Below are 13,594 nucleotides of genomic sequence, written 5' to 3'. Positions count from 1 at the left end.
GTTGCGTATGCCAGAGCACGGAGAGAACGAGTTGGCGCGATTTTCTTTGGAATAGGTGCGCAAATTGGTGCGGTCCCGAGGATTATAGTCGCGCCAGTGCGCCAATATCCCTATTAGTGCGGATCCAAAGGGAAAAGGCGCACCAATTTCGGCACTCTACGCGTTTTTAATCCCGACGCGGATTGTCTGCTGTTAAGATAGCGCCAACGTGCCAACCGCGAACTGCGTTGGTAAAACTACAATTGTTTATTTGGTTTTTTATTTTATAATTGCAGTTTGTACAGCAGAGTGATTTTTGATAGAATAAAGACAGTACAAGTAGAAGGCGAAGGCATTTATTATTAGATATTAATTTGATTGATTAACCAGTTGGAATTGGAGATTGTTTTTCTTTTGGTTGATACAATATGGCGAAAACTCATAGTGCTCGTTTTGAGATCGAGAAGTTTAATGGCAAAAATAACTTTGAGATCTGGAAAGTGAAGATGCACGATCTGCTTGTGCAACAAGGTGTGGCGAAGGCGCTGTTGGGAAGATCCAAACAACCTTACCCCATGATAGATGATGAATGGAATGAATTGGATGGAAGAGCTCTAAGTGGTATTCGACTGTGTTTGGCGGATGATGTTTTGTTTAACATCGTGTCAGAAAAAATTGATGTTGGTTTGTGGACGAAGCTGGAGAAGCTGTACATGACGAAATCCTTGACCAACAGGATTCTTCTGAAGCGACAATTATACAGTCTGCGCATGAAGGAAGGTACATCTATTACTGATCATTTGAATGTCTTTAATACTCTGTTGGTGCAATTAGAAAGCATAGAAGTAAAATTTGAATCAGAAGATAAAGCTATAACTTTATTGTGCTCATTGCCCGAGTCATGGGATCATTTTGTTACTTCTATAAGCCTAAGTACATCAGAAACCATTGAGTTTGATGATATTGTTGGAGCTTTGTTGTCCGAAGAGACAAGGAAGAGGTCAAATTCCAACACCTCTACATCAGAAGCAATGATGGCTAGAGGTTGTTCGAGAGAAAGACACTCTGGTAAGCACAGTGACTCACAATAAAAATCGAAAGGGAAAAAGAGTAAGGTAAAGTGTTGGTTTTGTGGCAAATCGGGACATTTGAAGAAGGACTGTTGGAAGAGACAACAAGCATCCAAAGAAGACTCTTCGACAGCGAAGCAAGAGGCAAACACGACAGATACAGGTTCGGCATCTGGTTCAGGTATGAGTGACGAAGTGTTATCAGTTAATTTGTCAAATCATGATCAACATTGGTTGTTAGATTCCGGTGCATCAAACCACATGTGTATTCATAGAGAATGGTTTAAGACGTATAGATCAATTAATGATGGAGTCGTGTACATGGGTAATGATGTCACATGTAATATTGTGGGAATAGGGAGTATACAGCTGCAAATGTTTGATGGGACAACCAAAATGTTAACTGATGTAAGACATGTTCCAGATTTAAGGAAAAATCTAATTTCACTAGGAGCACGTGACACAAATGGATATAAAACTGTAATTCAAGGTGGAGTAATGAAAATTTACAAAGGTATTTTACTAGTAATGAAAGCTAAGAAGGTAGGAAATCTATTTCAGTTAGAAGGAAGAACAGGGTCGGATCATGTGTCTACGGTGTCTGAACATGACAGTAGTTCCATTCGCTTATGGCATCAAAGGTTGGGTCATATGAGCGAAAGAGGGTTAAAAATTTTGGCTGATCGCAAGTTACTTCCTAATCTAAAGTCATGAAGGTTAGATTTCTGTAAACATTGTCTGTTTGGAAAACAAAGTAAGCAAAAGTTTAAAACAGACAAACATACTAGTAAAGGAATACTTGATTATATCCATTCAGATGTTTTGGGTCCAGCCCCTACAACCTCATATGGTGGCTCGTCATATTTTGTATCATTTATTGATGATTTCTCTAGGAAAGTGTGGGTCTACATGTTGAAAAGTAAGTCTGATGTTTTTACAGTTTTCAAGCAATTTAGAGCATTGGTAGAAAACATCACTGGTAGAACTATAAAATGTTTAAGAACTGACAATGGTGGTGAGTTTACTTCCAAGGAGTTTGAAAACTATTGCAAGGATGCAGGGATCAAAAGACATAAGACCACTGTTTATACTCCTCAGCAAAATGGAGTTGCTGAACGCATGAATAGGACTCTTTTAGAGAGAGCAAGGAGTATGCTGAGTAACGCTGGTTTGCAGAAGGAATTGTGGACAGAAGCGGTGGCTACATATTTTTATGTGATAAATCGATCACCATTAATGGCGATAGGATGCAAGATTCCTCAAGAGGTATGGAAAGGTCACCCTTGTGATTATTCTAAACTCAGAGTGTTTGGTTGTGATGCATATGCTCTAGTGCCTAAGCATCAGCGAACTAAATTAGATCCAAAGTCAAAAAGGTATATCTTTGTTGGATATGGTGATGGAACAAAGGGATATAGATTGTGGGATACTACTACCCGCAAGATCATCATCAACAGAGATGTAAAGTTTAATGAATCCTCTCTTGTACAGTTAGATGTAGATAATAGATTGAAACAGGATGATGTATCTGATTTACAGCACATTCAGTTTGAAAGCACTTCTAATGATAGTCATGATGACCATAGTTCAGATACTAGTCATGAACAAGTTTCAGAATCAGATCATGAACAGGGTTCAAATGTAGATCATGAACAGGTCTCAGATGCTGATCATGAAGAAGTTCCTACAGATGGTAGTCAGCCAATTGTGGAAGCACCAGAAACATCTTTAAGGAGGTCTACGAGAATTAAACGTCCTCCTAGAAGGTATGATGATTATGTTACTTCAGTTGCTTTAACCGCTAACGATGATGAACCTTTGTGTTATCAGGAAGTTGTAGAAGGTTCGAAAAGTGACAAGTGGAAAGAAGCTATGAAGGAAGAGATGATGGCATTACACAAGAATGGCACATGGGATCTGGTTGAACTTCCGAAAGACAGGAAAACTGTGGGATGTAAATGGGTTTTCAAGTTGAAACGGGGTGTGAATGATACAGAGGACAGATATAAAGCAAGGCTGGTCGCAAAAGGGTTTTCTCAGAAAGTAGGCATTGACTTTGATGAGATATTTTCACCAGTTGTTAAAATAGTTTCAATTAGAATTGTGTTAGCGTTAGTTGCTTTTCTTGATTTAGAATTACAACAACTAGATGTTAAGACTGCATTTTTACATGGAGATTTAGATGAGGAAATTTATATGGAACAACCGGAAGGGTTTGTTCAGCGTCGCAATAAGAAATTTGTCTGGAGGCTCAAGAAATCATTGTATGGTCTGAAGCAGTCGCCTCGACAGTGGTACAAGAAATTTGATTCTTTCATGTTGAGTCAAAAATATATAAGAAGTGAATATGATCATTGTGTTTACTTTAAGCAATTAAGTAATGGCATGTTCATTATCTTAGTGTTGTATGTTGACGATATGCTTTTAGCAAGCAAAAGCATAGATGAGATCAACAGGTTGAAGGCTCAGATGGCAAGGACATTTGATATGAAAGATCTAGGAGCAGCAAGACAGATTTTGGGCATGGAGATTTTCAGAGACAGGAGCAATGGTAAGCTGTGGCTATCACAACAAAAATATATTGAGAAAATACTCTTGAGGTTTGGTATGAACAATGTGAAGCCTGTGTCAGTCCCTTTAGCTTCCCATTTTAAGCTTTCTTCCAGTTTATGTCCTAATACAGATGAAGAAAAGGATTATATGTCTCGAATTCCATATGCCAATGTAGTATGATGTTTGATGTATGCGATGGTTTTCACTCGACCAAATATTTCACATGCAGTTGGGGTTGTTAGCAGGTATATGGAAAATCCAGGTAAAGAACACTAGTCAGTAGTGAAATGGGTGCTTCGGTATTTGAGAGGCACAAGTGGTTATTGTATCACTTATAACAGAAGTAGTGAATTTGTTTGTGGATATGTTGATTCCGATTTTGCAGGTGATTTGGATAAGAGAAGGTCAACTTCAAGGTATGTCTTTACTCTTGCAGGTGGAGCTATTAGTTGGATGTCAAAGCTACAGAATATTGTGGCTTTATCCACTACTGAAGCAGAATACATAGCTGCTTCACATGCTTGCAAAGAAGCGGTTTGGTTGAAAGGTTTGATTGGTGAGTTTGGGAGGTTACAGGACAACATCAAGCTATTTTGTGATAGTCAAAGTGCAATACATTTGGCTAAGAATCCAGCCTATCATAGTAAATAAAAGCATATACCTATTAAGTACCATTTTGTAAGACAGGTTATCACTGAAAGGGGTGTTTCTCTTGAAAAGGTGCATACAAAGGAGAACTGTGCAAACATGTTCATGAAACCAGTTTTGTTAGAGAAGCTGCGTTGGTGTTTGGTTTCTCTTGGCTTGCAGAAAAGATAAAAATAATAAAGAAACAGGGTATCAAGCTAATTGTTGTCAAGGTGGAGGTTGTTGAGATTTTCGGTTTTAATAAATTAGGCAAAAATCTCAAGTAGGTGACAACAATAAGATCTCTTGCTATATTAGCTCTATTTTGTTGGGAAAGAGTTAATGCTTCCTATATTTGTTGTGAGAGGATTTATGAGTCAGTTAGATTCTCTTAGCTATATAATATATGCCCGTACAGATATTGGTGTGTGGTAGAGAGTGTGAGGAAATATATGATTTGTAATCTCCTGATTAATAATAAGATTGCCGATGCCTCTGTTTGGTGGACGTAGCCCAGATTGGTTGGGTGAACCACGTTAAATCATTGCGTCATTTGTGTATGATTTTATATACTGTGTCTGTCTTTCATTTTCCGTTGCGCACTGTTTAGTATAACACAGATGACGAGCAGGAAGATTACCTTTGCTTCAGAAAAACGTTGACCTTTGACTCTATTACAGTAACACACTTTTCTACGAAGGTCAGAAAAGCATGTAAGTGATTATTGATAACGAACTTCTTGAGTTGCTAGGGTACGTTAGTAATGCCCCTCACAAATTAAAAAAAAGAAAAACACGATTTTCTCTTAACGCACAAAATTTTGTTTCGCCTTGGCTTTCACTGATGAATTCTGCCTTGTGAACTTTTCTCACTCGCCTTTCTTCGAAGTAATGGTCTTACGTGTAACAAGAATGGTGAATTCTTCAAAAAATGGAGGTTTCTTACTATTGCCTTTGATTTTTCTAATGTTTTCTCTGTTACTCTCAAGGAGTTTTATGTAGGTTGGCGCTCTAATATTATGTTAAAGATTGCAAAGGTGAAACATATAGAGAATAATAAACTCAAAATAGGAAATGGAGCAGAATCAATATTCTCATTACTCAATGACATTTAAATGAGATTACATAGGAGACAAGTAGTAATAAATGATGGAGTGAAACTCAATTCAACTCAATTGAACGCATATTGATTATGACACTTGGATTGGTTATGACACCTAATAGACACGAACAAACGTTGGAATTATTTTCTCCAATAGTAACAAAATTTATTAGGTCAATAGGTGTGTCTATTTTGGAATGGGGTTGACTAGTTTGCTGCAACTAAATAGACATCAAAATTGTGAGCTAGTACATGCTTATTGGAGCAACGTTTGGTGTTTGTTGGGTCAAGGAAATGACCAGTTTGGATCAAAGTTGTTGCATGATCCTATTGGTGTTGTGTGGGGGACATTCTGTGGTGGTGAAGAGTCCATCTTAGGACCAAAACTAACAGTGTAGTATTGAACATCTTTGGATTGTTGGAGTGCAATGTGTGGATGTCCAAAGTAATCCTGGACTAGCAGTGTTGAAGTGACAAAGATAGCAGAATATTGGGTGAAGTTTGTAGCCTTATGAGTAGCTCTTTGATGGACGAAAGAGGCTACTAGAAGGCAAATTAGAGCTCGAGAATTGACCAACCTAGAGAGCATATTGATGAGCCCATGTACATGTAGTAGAAGTGACATGCAACAGTGTGGGGTGGTAGCCCTCTTGGAGTCTCAATGTGTTTTCCTTTGAAGGACTAAGGGGCAGCTAGTGAGCAGTACGAAAGCAAAGGACCAGTAGGACAAGATACGACATAGAAACTGCAACGAAGTTTCTCATTGTATCTTGTGTACCATATACTATTGTATTATTCAGATTTGGTTTAATATAACGAAGATTGGTGATTCTACAATATTGTACAATTTTGTTAAAAATTGTGTATATTTGTGCATTTGTGATTTACTACTTTATATTTCCGTTGTGCAAAGTAGTTTATGGTTGATATTTTTGGTTTGCTAGTGCCAATGATATTAAGACTCTAACCTAGGCCCAAGGTCGTGGAAATTCAACATCGTCATCCCTATTATTTTATATGGGTGTGAGGTTTGGGGTTGCAGTATATCGATTAAGTTGATCCAAACGTGATGTATAACCTACAACCTCATTATTAAAGGAAATATTCCCTACCTCCTTATCCTCTTGATTGAAGCTAGCCTTTCCCCCATTGAAAGCATGGTTATGACTTTGTATCTCATGTATAAGAAAAATTTATACAACATGGAAGCCAAGAGGTTACCCAAAATTACTTCTAAATCTAGCCAAAACCCCATTGGCATAAGGATGCGCATTTTTTGCTAGACATCATCTTGGAGAATATAGATAATATTAAAAATAGTATTACTTCCAAATTTAAAGATATGTTGTAGAATGATAAGGAGTTAGAATGAAAGAGAAAGCTAAGATACTATAAGGAGTTAATCAACCCAAATCTTGATAACTAAAGTTATCTTTCTAACTTGACCATTGGTAAGAAGAAAATGAATATTTCCAAGATACGAACTAATTAACATGAGCTTCAAAGTGAAATCAGGCATTGGTCAATTTTCAAAACACCCGGGGATGAAAGATTTTGGCACCTTTGCGATACTAAGAGGATTGAAGGTGAAAATCACTTTCTCTTAGGTTCTCGGCTCTTACTCACATCCATTCTAATTTTAAAAATATTTTCCACACTACTAACCTTCATGAGTTGTTAAGTAAAACTATGGCAATTTAGATACACTTATCTCCCTTCTTTTCCATCATAAAATATTAGAGAATCTTAATTAATCTCTTACTTTCCTAAGGTCCAATAGACCATTAGTGGATGTTAATCCTCACTAATCTTTTGATTGAATTGATTAATTAAAAAAAATCTTATGAACGAGTGTAACGTGAAGTGAGTTATGGTTTTTGGGTATGTGGTATTGATAAGCCATAGTATTGTAACAAAGATTATTCTGACATAAAGAATCTCCATGGTAAAGGGGGTTAAATATCTTGTTCCTTGTTTTTTCAAATGTGTATATATGTTACTTTATATATCAATTATTTTTATAATTAATAATAAATTAAAATAAAGTTATAATTTAGTTTTTTTAATGGTTTCTTTAGCTTTAGCAAATGTACAATGAAGTAAGTGTTTTGATTCTTATTATGAATTGATGTATATTATATGGTTGCACTTGTTTATAACTTAAGAACGTCAATGGTAAAGTGGGAGGTGAATATTTATGGTTAATAATCTTATTACATGCTTTTTAAATGTGTATATGTTAATTATTTTTATAACTTGCTAGGAAAAATTTATTGTAAATATTACGTTTTTATGTTATTATTAATTAAATTTAAATATAAAATTATGAAATATAATGGTTACTAAAATGAACCGTTCTTTTAATTTAATAAAATGGATCTTAAATTATAGTTGTTATTTATATTTGGCGTTATTGTCTAAACATTATATGTTTTAGAGTTTTTCAGTGTCCAAATATTGATCATTTGTTGTTTAAAACTTTTTTTGAATCCATATATGGATTCACCACCATGACAAACCCTTGGGGCACTCATATTGTGGAGAGTTTAGTTCGCAACTCACACTTTTAATTCCAACAATTTCCTACCAAATTCTAGGAAAATTAGACTCGAAAATTCTAGGCAAATTATATATTTATTAATTGAATAATTATTTTTTTATTTGCTTGTTAATTATATGTTTGGAAATATTGGGGGAGACAGGATTGGGAGGGGTGTTGTATAATCCTGATGGAGTATGCTTGAGGATTGGGAAACACTTTGAATAACCAAGCTGAGGCTTTATCCCTTTGTCAAGGATTAAAGATCGCTTATTCAAAGGGTCTACGTCAAGTATAATTGGAGATTCAATGATTTGTAACCACCCCTCCCAAATCTACCCACTTTCACCATCCTACCAGGGTAAACATGGGATGAGGTCTATTATGACATGACCTGACCTCCTAGCTTCATTAAGGAAGTGGATTCGACAAACTGAAACTTTACTGACCTCCCTCAGGAGCTATAGGACCCCCAGGAGCTAAACAACCACTCCAAGTGCCCAAACCCTGAGCTAACTTGCCTTTTTAGTGATCTGGTCCCCCAATCACATGCATAACAAGGCCTCCATGCAACTGTAGGCCTCCAATCACATGCATAATCCTAGAAGGTAGCGAATGCAACCTAGAATTTCCAGTTCTGAGCATGCAACCCTAGAATCAGTGCCACCTTTTCAGGGCCTGACTCCCAACCACTACCCAGAACTTAATGAGACTTTCTAGAATGATATATAACATCAAGACAAATCCATTCATACAAAACTTAGTCAAGAACTTGACCTAACCAAGCCTAACCATGACAGTCATTTCATCAAACATATGGTGAACATGAAATCTACAGGTCATGAATGCATATATGAACATAGGGGCCTAAAACTTATCTGAGATTCACCAAGAAGGTCTAATTCCCTCTCTTAATAGCTGCAATAACATTTGTAGCTCATGCATTCATCAACCAACCAAATACATATCAATTCATGAAAAAGCCATAGCTAGAGTATATAACATATCCATGCTTATAACCAGCAAATAATCATCATAGTAACCATGACATAACAACCATCAAATCATCATATTAACCAGTACAAATGCTTCATAGATTTCCATAGAGAAATAACTCTCATTAAATGATGAAAAATCCAACCAAGTTAGGGACTTCCACGTACCACCCGACCAAAGATTGGGCTAAACCCAATCTTTCTTTCAGCTAATCACCCCCGTGCCATATTCTAGGCATGAATTTGGGATCTCATGGGGTAACCAATACATAAACAACCAAGGGAATATAGAGATTAAACCACCTCCACCCTCACGCTACCATGATCCCACCTAAATCGGTCCCAAGATCACAAAACCAAACCAAGCTTGGATGCCTCATAATTACTTCACCACCCCTTGAGGATCTTTCCTGACTCCACTCACTTGTTGAGGGATTCCCAGAGAAAAGCATCTGCACCCCCAACCATTGGGATTTTCCTGAGACCACCTCACCCGGATCAAAAACCTTCTAGAAATCCAAAGCTCAACTAAGAATGAATCCCATCACACCATGGCGATCGAGGAATTGGAAAGGCAATGTTAAAACCACTGTCAAACTAGGAAAAACCCATGCCAGTTACATCAAATGAACTAAATGCACAAATGCATGGACTATGCATTCACACTTTAGCTAGGAAATCACACATCCAACCTATTACCTTCAATTCCTCATGTTGAAGCTGCTTGATCCAATCCTTCCTTGCTTGTCCTTTACCTTCCATGTCCTTCCTTTGCTTGTCATTGATTTCCTTATCCTTCCTTTTATTTCTTGCTTAGTTTCTCCTCTTGGTGCTCTTCTCCTTTGTGCAACTAAATCCAAACCAAACTGACAAAAGGACCCAAACTTATGCTATGATTTCTTTTATTATTGATGCTTCTAATTTCTTCATTTTTCCTCTATTTTCCTTCAATTTCCCCCTCATGAAAACCTGTGACCTTTCATCTCCCTTTTCTCCTATTTTCGTAAATAAATGTCAATAATTGCCACTTTTCCTTTCCAAATACTTTTCCAATTTCCTTAGTCATAATAAACAACAAGTGATGCCCATTAGGATGGTTTTTTCCCAACATTCAACTTTGAATAAGTGTCCCATGACCTTGGTCTTATTTTTCCTTTATTAACTTTATTACTTGAACTTTTAACATGGGGTTATTATAGACCCTTCCCCCTTAGGGGAACACTATCCTTAGTGTTCTATGGCACACGTAACCTACAATACCACTAAAACCAAAAAATATTGCCCATGGAGCTTTATAACTTAACGCAATGCAATATTTACAATGAACAACCTGCTCAAAAGCAAAACCATCATGACAAACATGACAACATGACAACCATATCGCTTATTGGAGCTTTATAACATAACTCCTTGTGGTATTTACAATAACAACAATACATAAATATGTACATATACCAAAAACTCATTTGCCTTCTCTGAAAAAGAATGAAGGATACACAACATGCATCTGATCAGCCATCTCCCATGTAGCTTCATCAGGCCCAAAGTGCTTCCACTACATTTTAACTTGCTCGATTGCTCGATTCTGGAGCATGAGTTGTTTTCGCTATAATATGCATTGAGGTTTTGGCTGGAATTCTCTTTCTGGCTCCACCTACAATACAGACCAATCGATCACATGATCAACATCCTTCACATATATTTTAAGCAATGAAACATGGAAAACATCATGGAATTTCATTGTCGGAGACATTGCCATTTCGTAACCCATTGATCCAATCCTCTCAAGGATCTTGAAAGGTCCGCAATACTAAGGTATCAAATTCGCATGTGATCTAATCTTCAAGGAGCTCTTCTTGGGCTTGATGCGTAAGTACACATACTCCCTAACTTGAAACTCCTTAAATGCCTTGTGTTGATCTGCATAACTCTTTTTTCTATCCTAGCTACATTTATATTATGCTCGATAACCTAAATTTCTTGTTCCATCTCTACCAACATATTTGGTCCAATTAGTACCTTGTTCACTGAATCACTCTAGTTGATGGGAGTATGACAACTCCACCCATAGAGTGTCTCAAACAAACTCGTCCTCAGTGACTCTTGATAACCATTGTCATAAGAAAACCCCACTAGTGGAAGACACTCATCCCACCTCCTTTTTTGATGCATGACATACATCCTCGGCATATCCTCCAGTATCTAGTTTACCCTCTCTGTTTGTCCATATCTATGTGGATGATAAGTTGTACTAAATGCCAACTCTATACCCAAACCTACAAACATCTCCTTCCAAAAACTGAAAGTTAACTTGGCATCTCCATTTTATATGATCTTATTAGGAATACCATGAAATATTATTATCTCCCTGATGAAGATCTGAGCTACCTTGTTGGTTGAATTAGTAGTTTTCACTGGAATGAAGTGAGCTACCTTGATCAACCTATCAACCACAACCATGATGGAATCATGATGCTTCAATGTCCTCGGAAAACCTATAATGAAATCCATGGAAATGACCTCCTATTTCCACTCTAGAATCAGAATAGGTTGTAACAAACTAGTTGGATACTTACACTTAGATTTCACCTGCTAACAGTCCAAACATATATCAACAAATGCTGCCACTTCCTTCTTCAAATTCGGCCAATAGTAGAACTTCTTCACAACTGTCAATGTATTTTGATATCCCGGGTGACCTTAATATGGCTCGACATGAAACTCCCTCAAGATAATCTTCTTGAGCTCACTATCATCTGGAAAATATATCTTATCCCTTAATCTCACCAAGTCATTTTTCGTGAGATTATAATCCACATCCTATTCACATGTATCTTGTTATGACCTGTGCTTATGCTGCTGATACCTATCATCATTATGCCCTACCTACAAGACCTTTTGTTACAAATCTATTCCATAAGATCTCACAACTGCAACATGGTTTACTTGCACTCTCCTACTGAGAGCATCTGCAACCCTGTTCTCCTTTCCTCTAATGTATCTGATCTCAACGCCAAACTCACTAAGGGAAGCCAACCATCTAGATTGCCTGGAATTCAGATTAGGTTGGTCAAATAGATACCTCAGTCCACTATAATCACTCATCAATATAAACTTCTTGCCATGAATATAATGCCTCTGAATCTTCAAGGCATGAATAATAGTTGCCAACTCAAGATCATGAGTCACATAGTTTTGTCCGTGCTCATTTAGTTTCCTTAACTCATAGCACACCACTTGTCCCTCCTGAATTGGGACTCCACCTGATCCAGGTGGATATTGATGGCCACCCGCTATTCCAATTGGACCCCCACCATTGTTTCTTTTAATGTTTCATTTTCCTCAATTGTATCACAGTATATTATTATTGGCATTTTTTCGGGTCTTGAACTTTTGGAGCTATTTTGAGGCCCTAAACGACGTTTTTTTGGAAAATGGGGAGACATAACCCTTTGTTTAATGTTTGCAATTTAAAGTTGTAGTCCTCGGATATATATTTCTATCGAGGTATTGTGCATGTCAAATGGAGATCGTATGCCAAAGTTACGACCACGGGAAGGTTATGTATCAATTTACCCAAACGGGGCCCATAGTTTTGGCACTTCATCTCTGAGGGTAGATTTTTGGATGTTTAAGGTTTTCAATTGTTTCTCAATAATAAATGGGTCTTCAAGCCTCATTTAAGACAGTTTAGAGGAATTTAGCCACCACATCTCTTCTCAGAGATAAGCTACCATTGGATGAGCTAGTTGATTTCCATTTTGTATATAAGCATATTTCAGTTCCTTGATATTAATGAAATGAAGTGTTATCTCTGCCGCAACTTTGTATTTATGGTTATATTTGTATTTTGTTGTGTTCTTATTTAATTTTGGATCAGTGGTATCAGAGGAGTATGCTCTTTCTCTGTTTTTCTTTGCATGCCCCCAACAAGGTCAAGGTATAAGGAGTTATGACTCAAACTGGTTGAAACTTTGCAAGACCAACCTCGCAAACCCTGATAGACTCCCATGGCGGAAGAAAAGAAAGACGAGGGAGCAGTAAATCCTTTCAAAATATTGTTTGAAGAAGCCCTCGAGCAATAGAGGAACGCAATGATGGACAACTTTTCCCAGATCCTTTGGTGACTACCCACAGGTGACGCATATCCTTCTAGCAACCACTCTGGAAGCGCCACACGCTTGAAGGTACAAGTTAATTTTATTTCCCCATAATTGAAGGTCAGATAGATGTGGATGTCATAGATAAATGGTTAAATCTGCTAGAAGGATATTTTTCAGTTCATGAGTTTTCCAACTGGGAAAATATTACTTTTTCACTCCTCAAAGACTCCCCTCATGACAAGGACTGATGGGAAACCTACTACCAGAAGAAGGATGAGAGTGCACCCTCACAATTTTCAGTTGCACCCACTTGGATTTATTTCCAGGATACCATCAAGGAGTAGTATTACCCTGTTGGGAGCTATGAAAATAAATACATAAAGTGGACCACATTGCGACAGGAAAGGGACTAAGACATGTCGGAGTTCACAAATATTTTTCATACCGTTTGCACTAAGTTGGGTATCAAGGATTCTGAGTGACATTTGGTACTCAAGTATCGTAACTATCTACATACGTACATCCAGGACCAAATGGAGTTCCTGGACATCTCCTCACTTGGTACAGTCTATCGATACGATGTTAAGATCGAGCATAAGTTTAAACAGAAGAAGCGAGACTTTAGAT

Source organism: Pinus tabuliformis, chromosome 1_1 (genome assembly GCF_031772625.1).
Source record: "Pinus tabuliformis cultivar Carrire ecotype Pingquan chromosome 1_1, CPIR1, whole genome shotgun sequence".
NCBI classification, from domain to species: Eukaryota; Viridiplantae; Streptophyta; class Pinopsida; order Pinales; family Pinaceae; genus Pinus; species Pinus tabuliformis.
The sequence above is the reverse complement of the archived record's forward strand: the minus strand, read 5'-3'. Positions refer to the sequence as shown.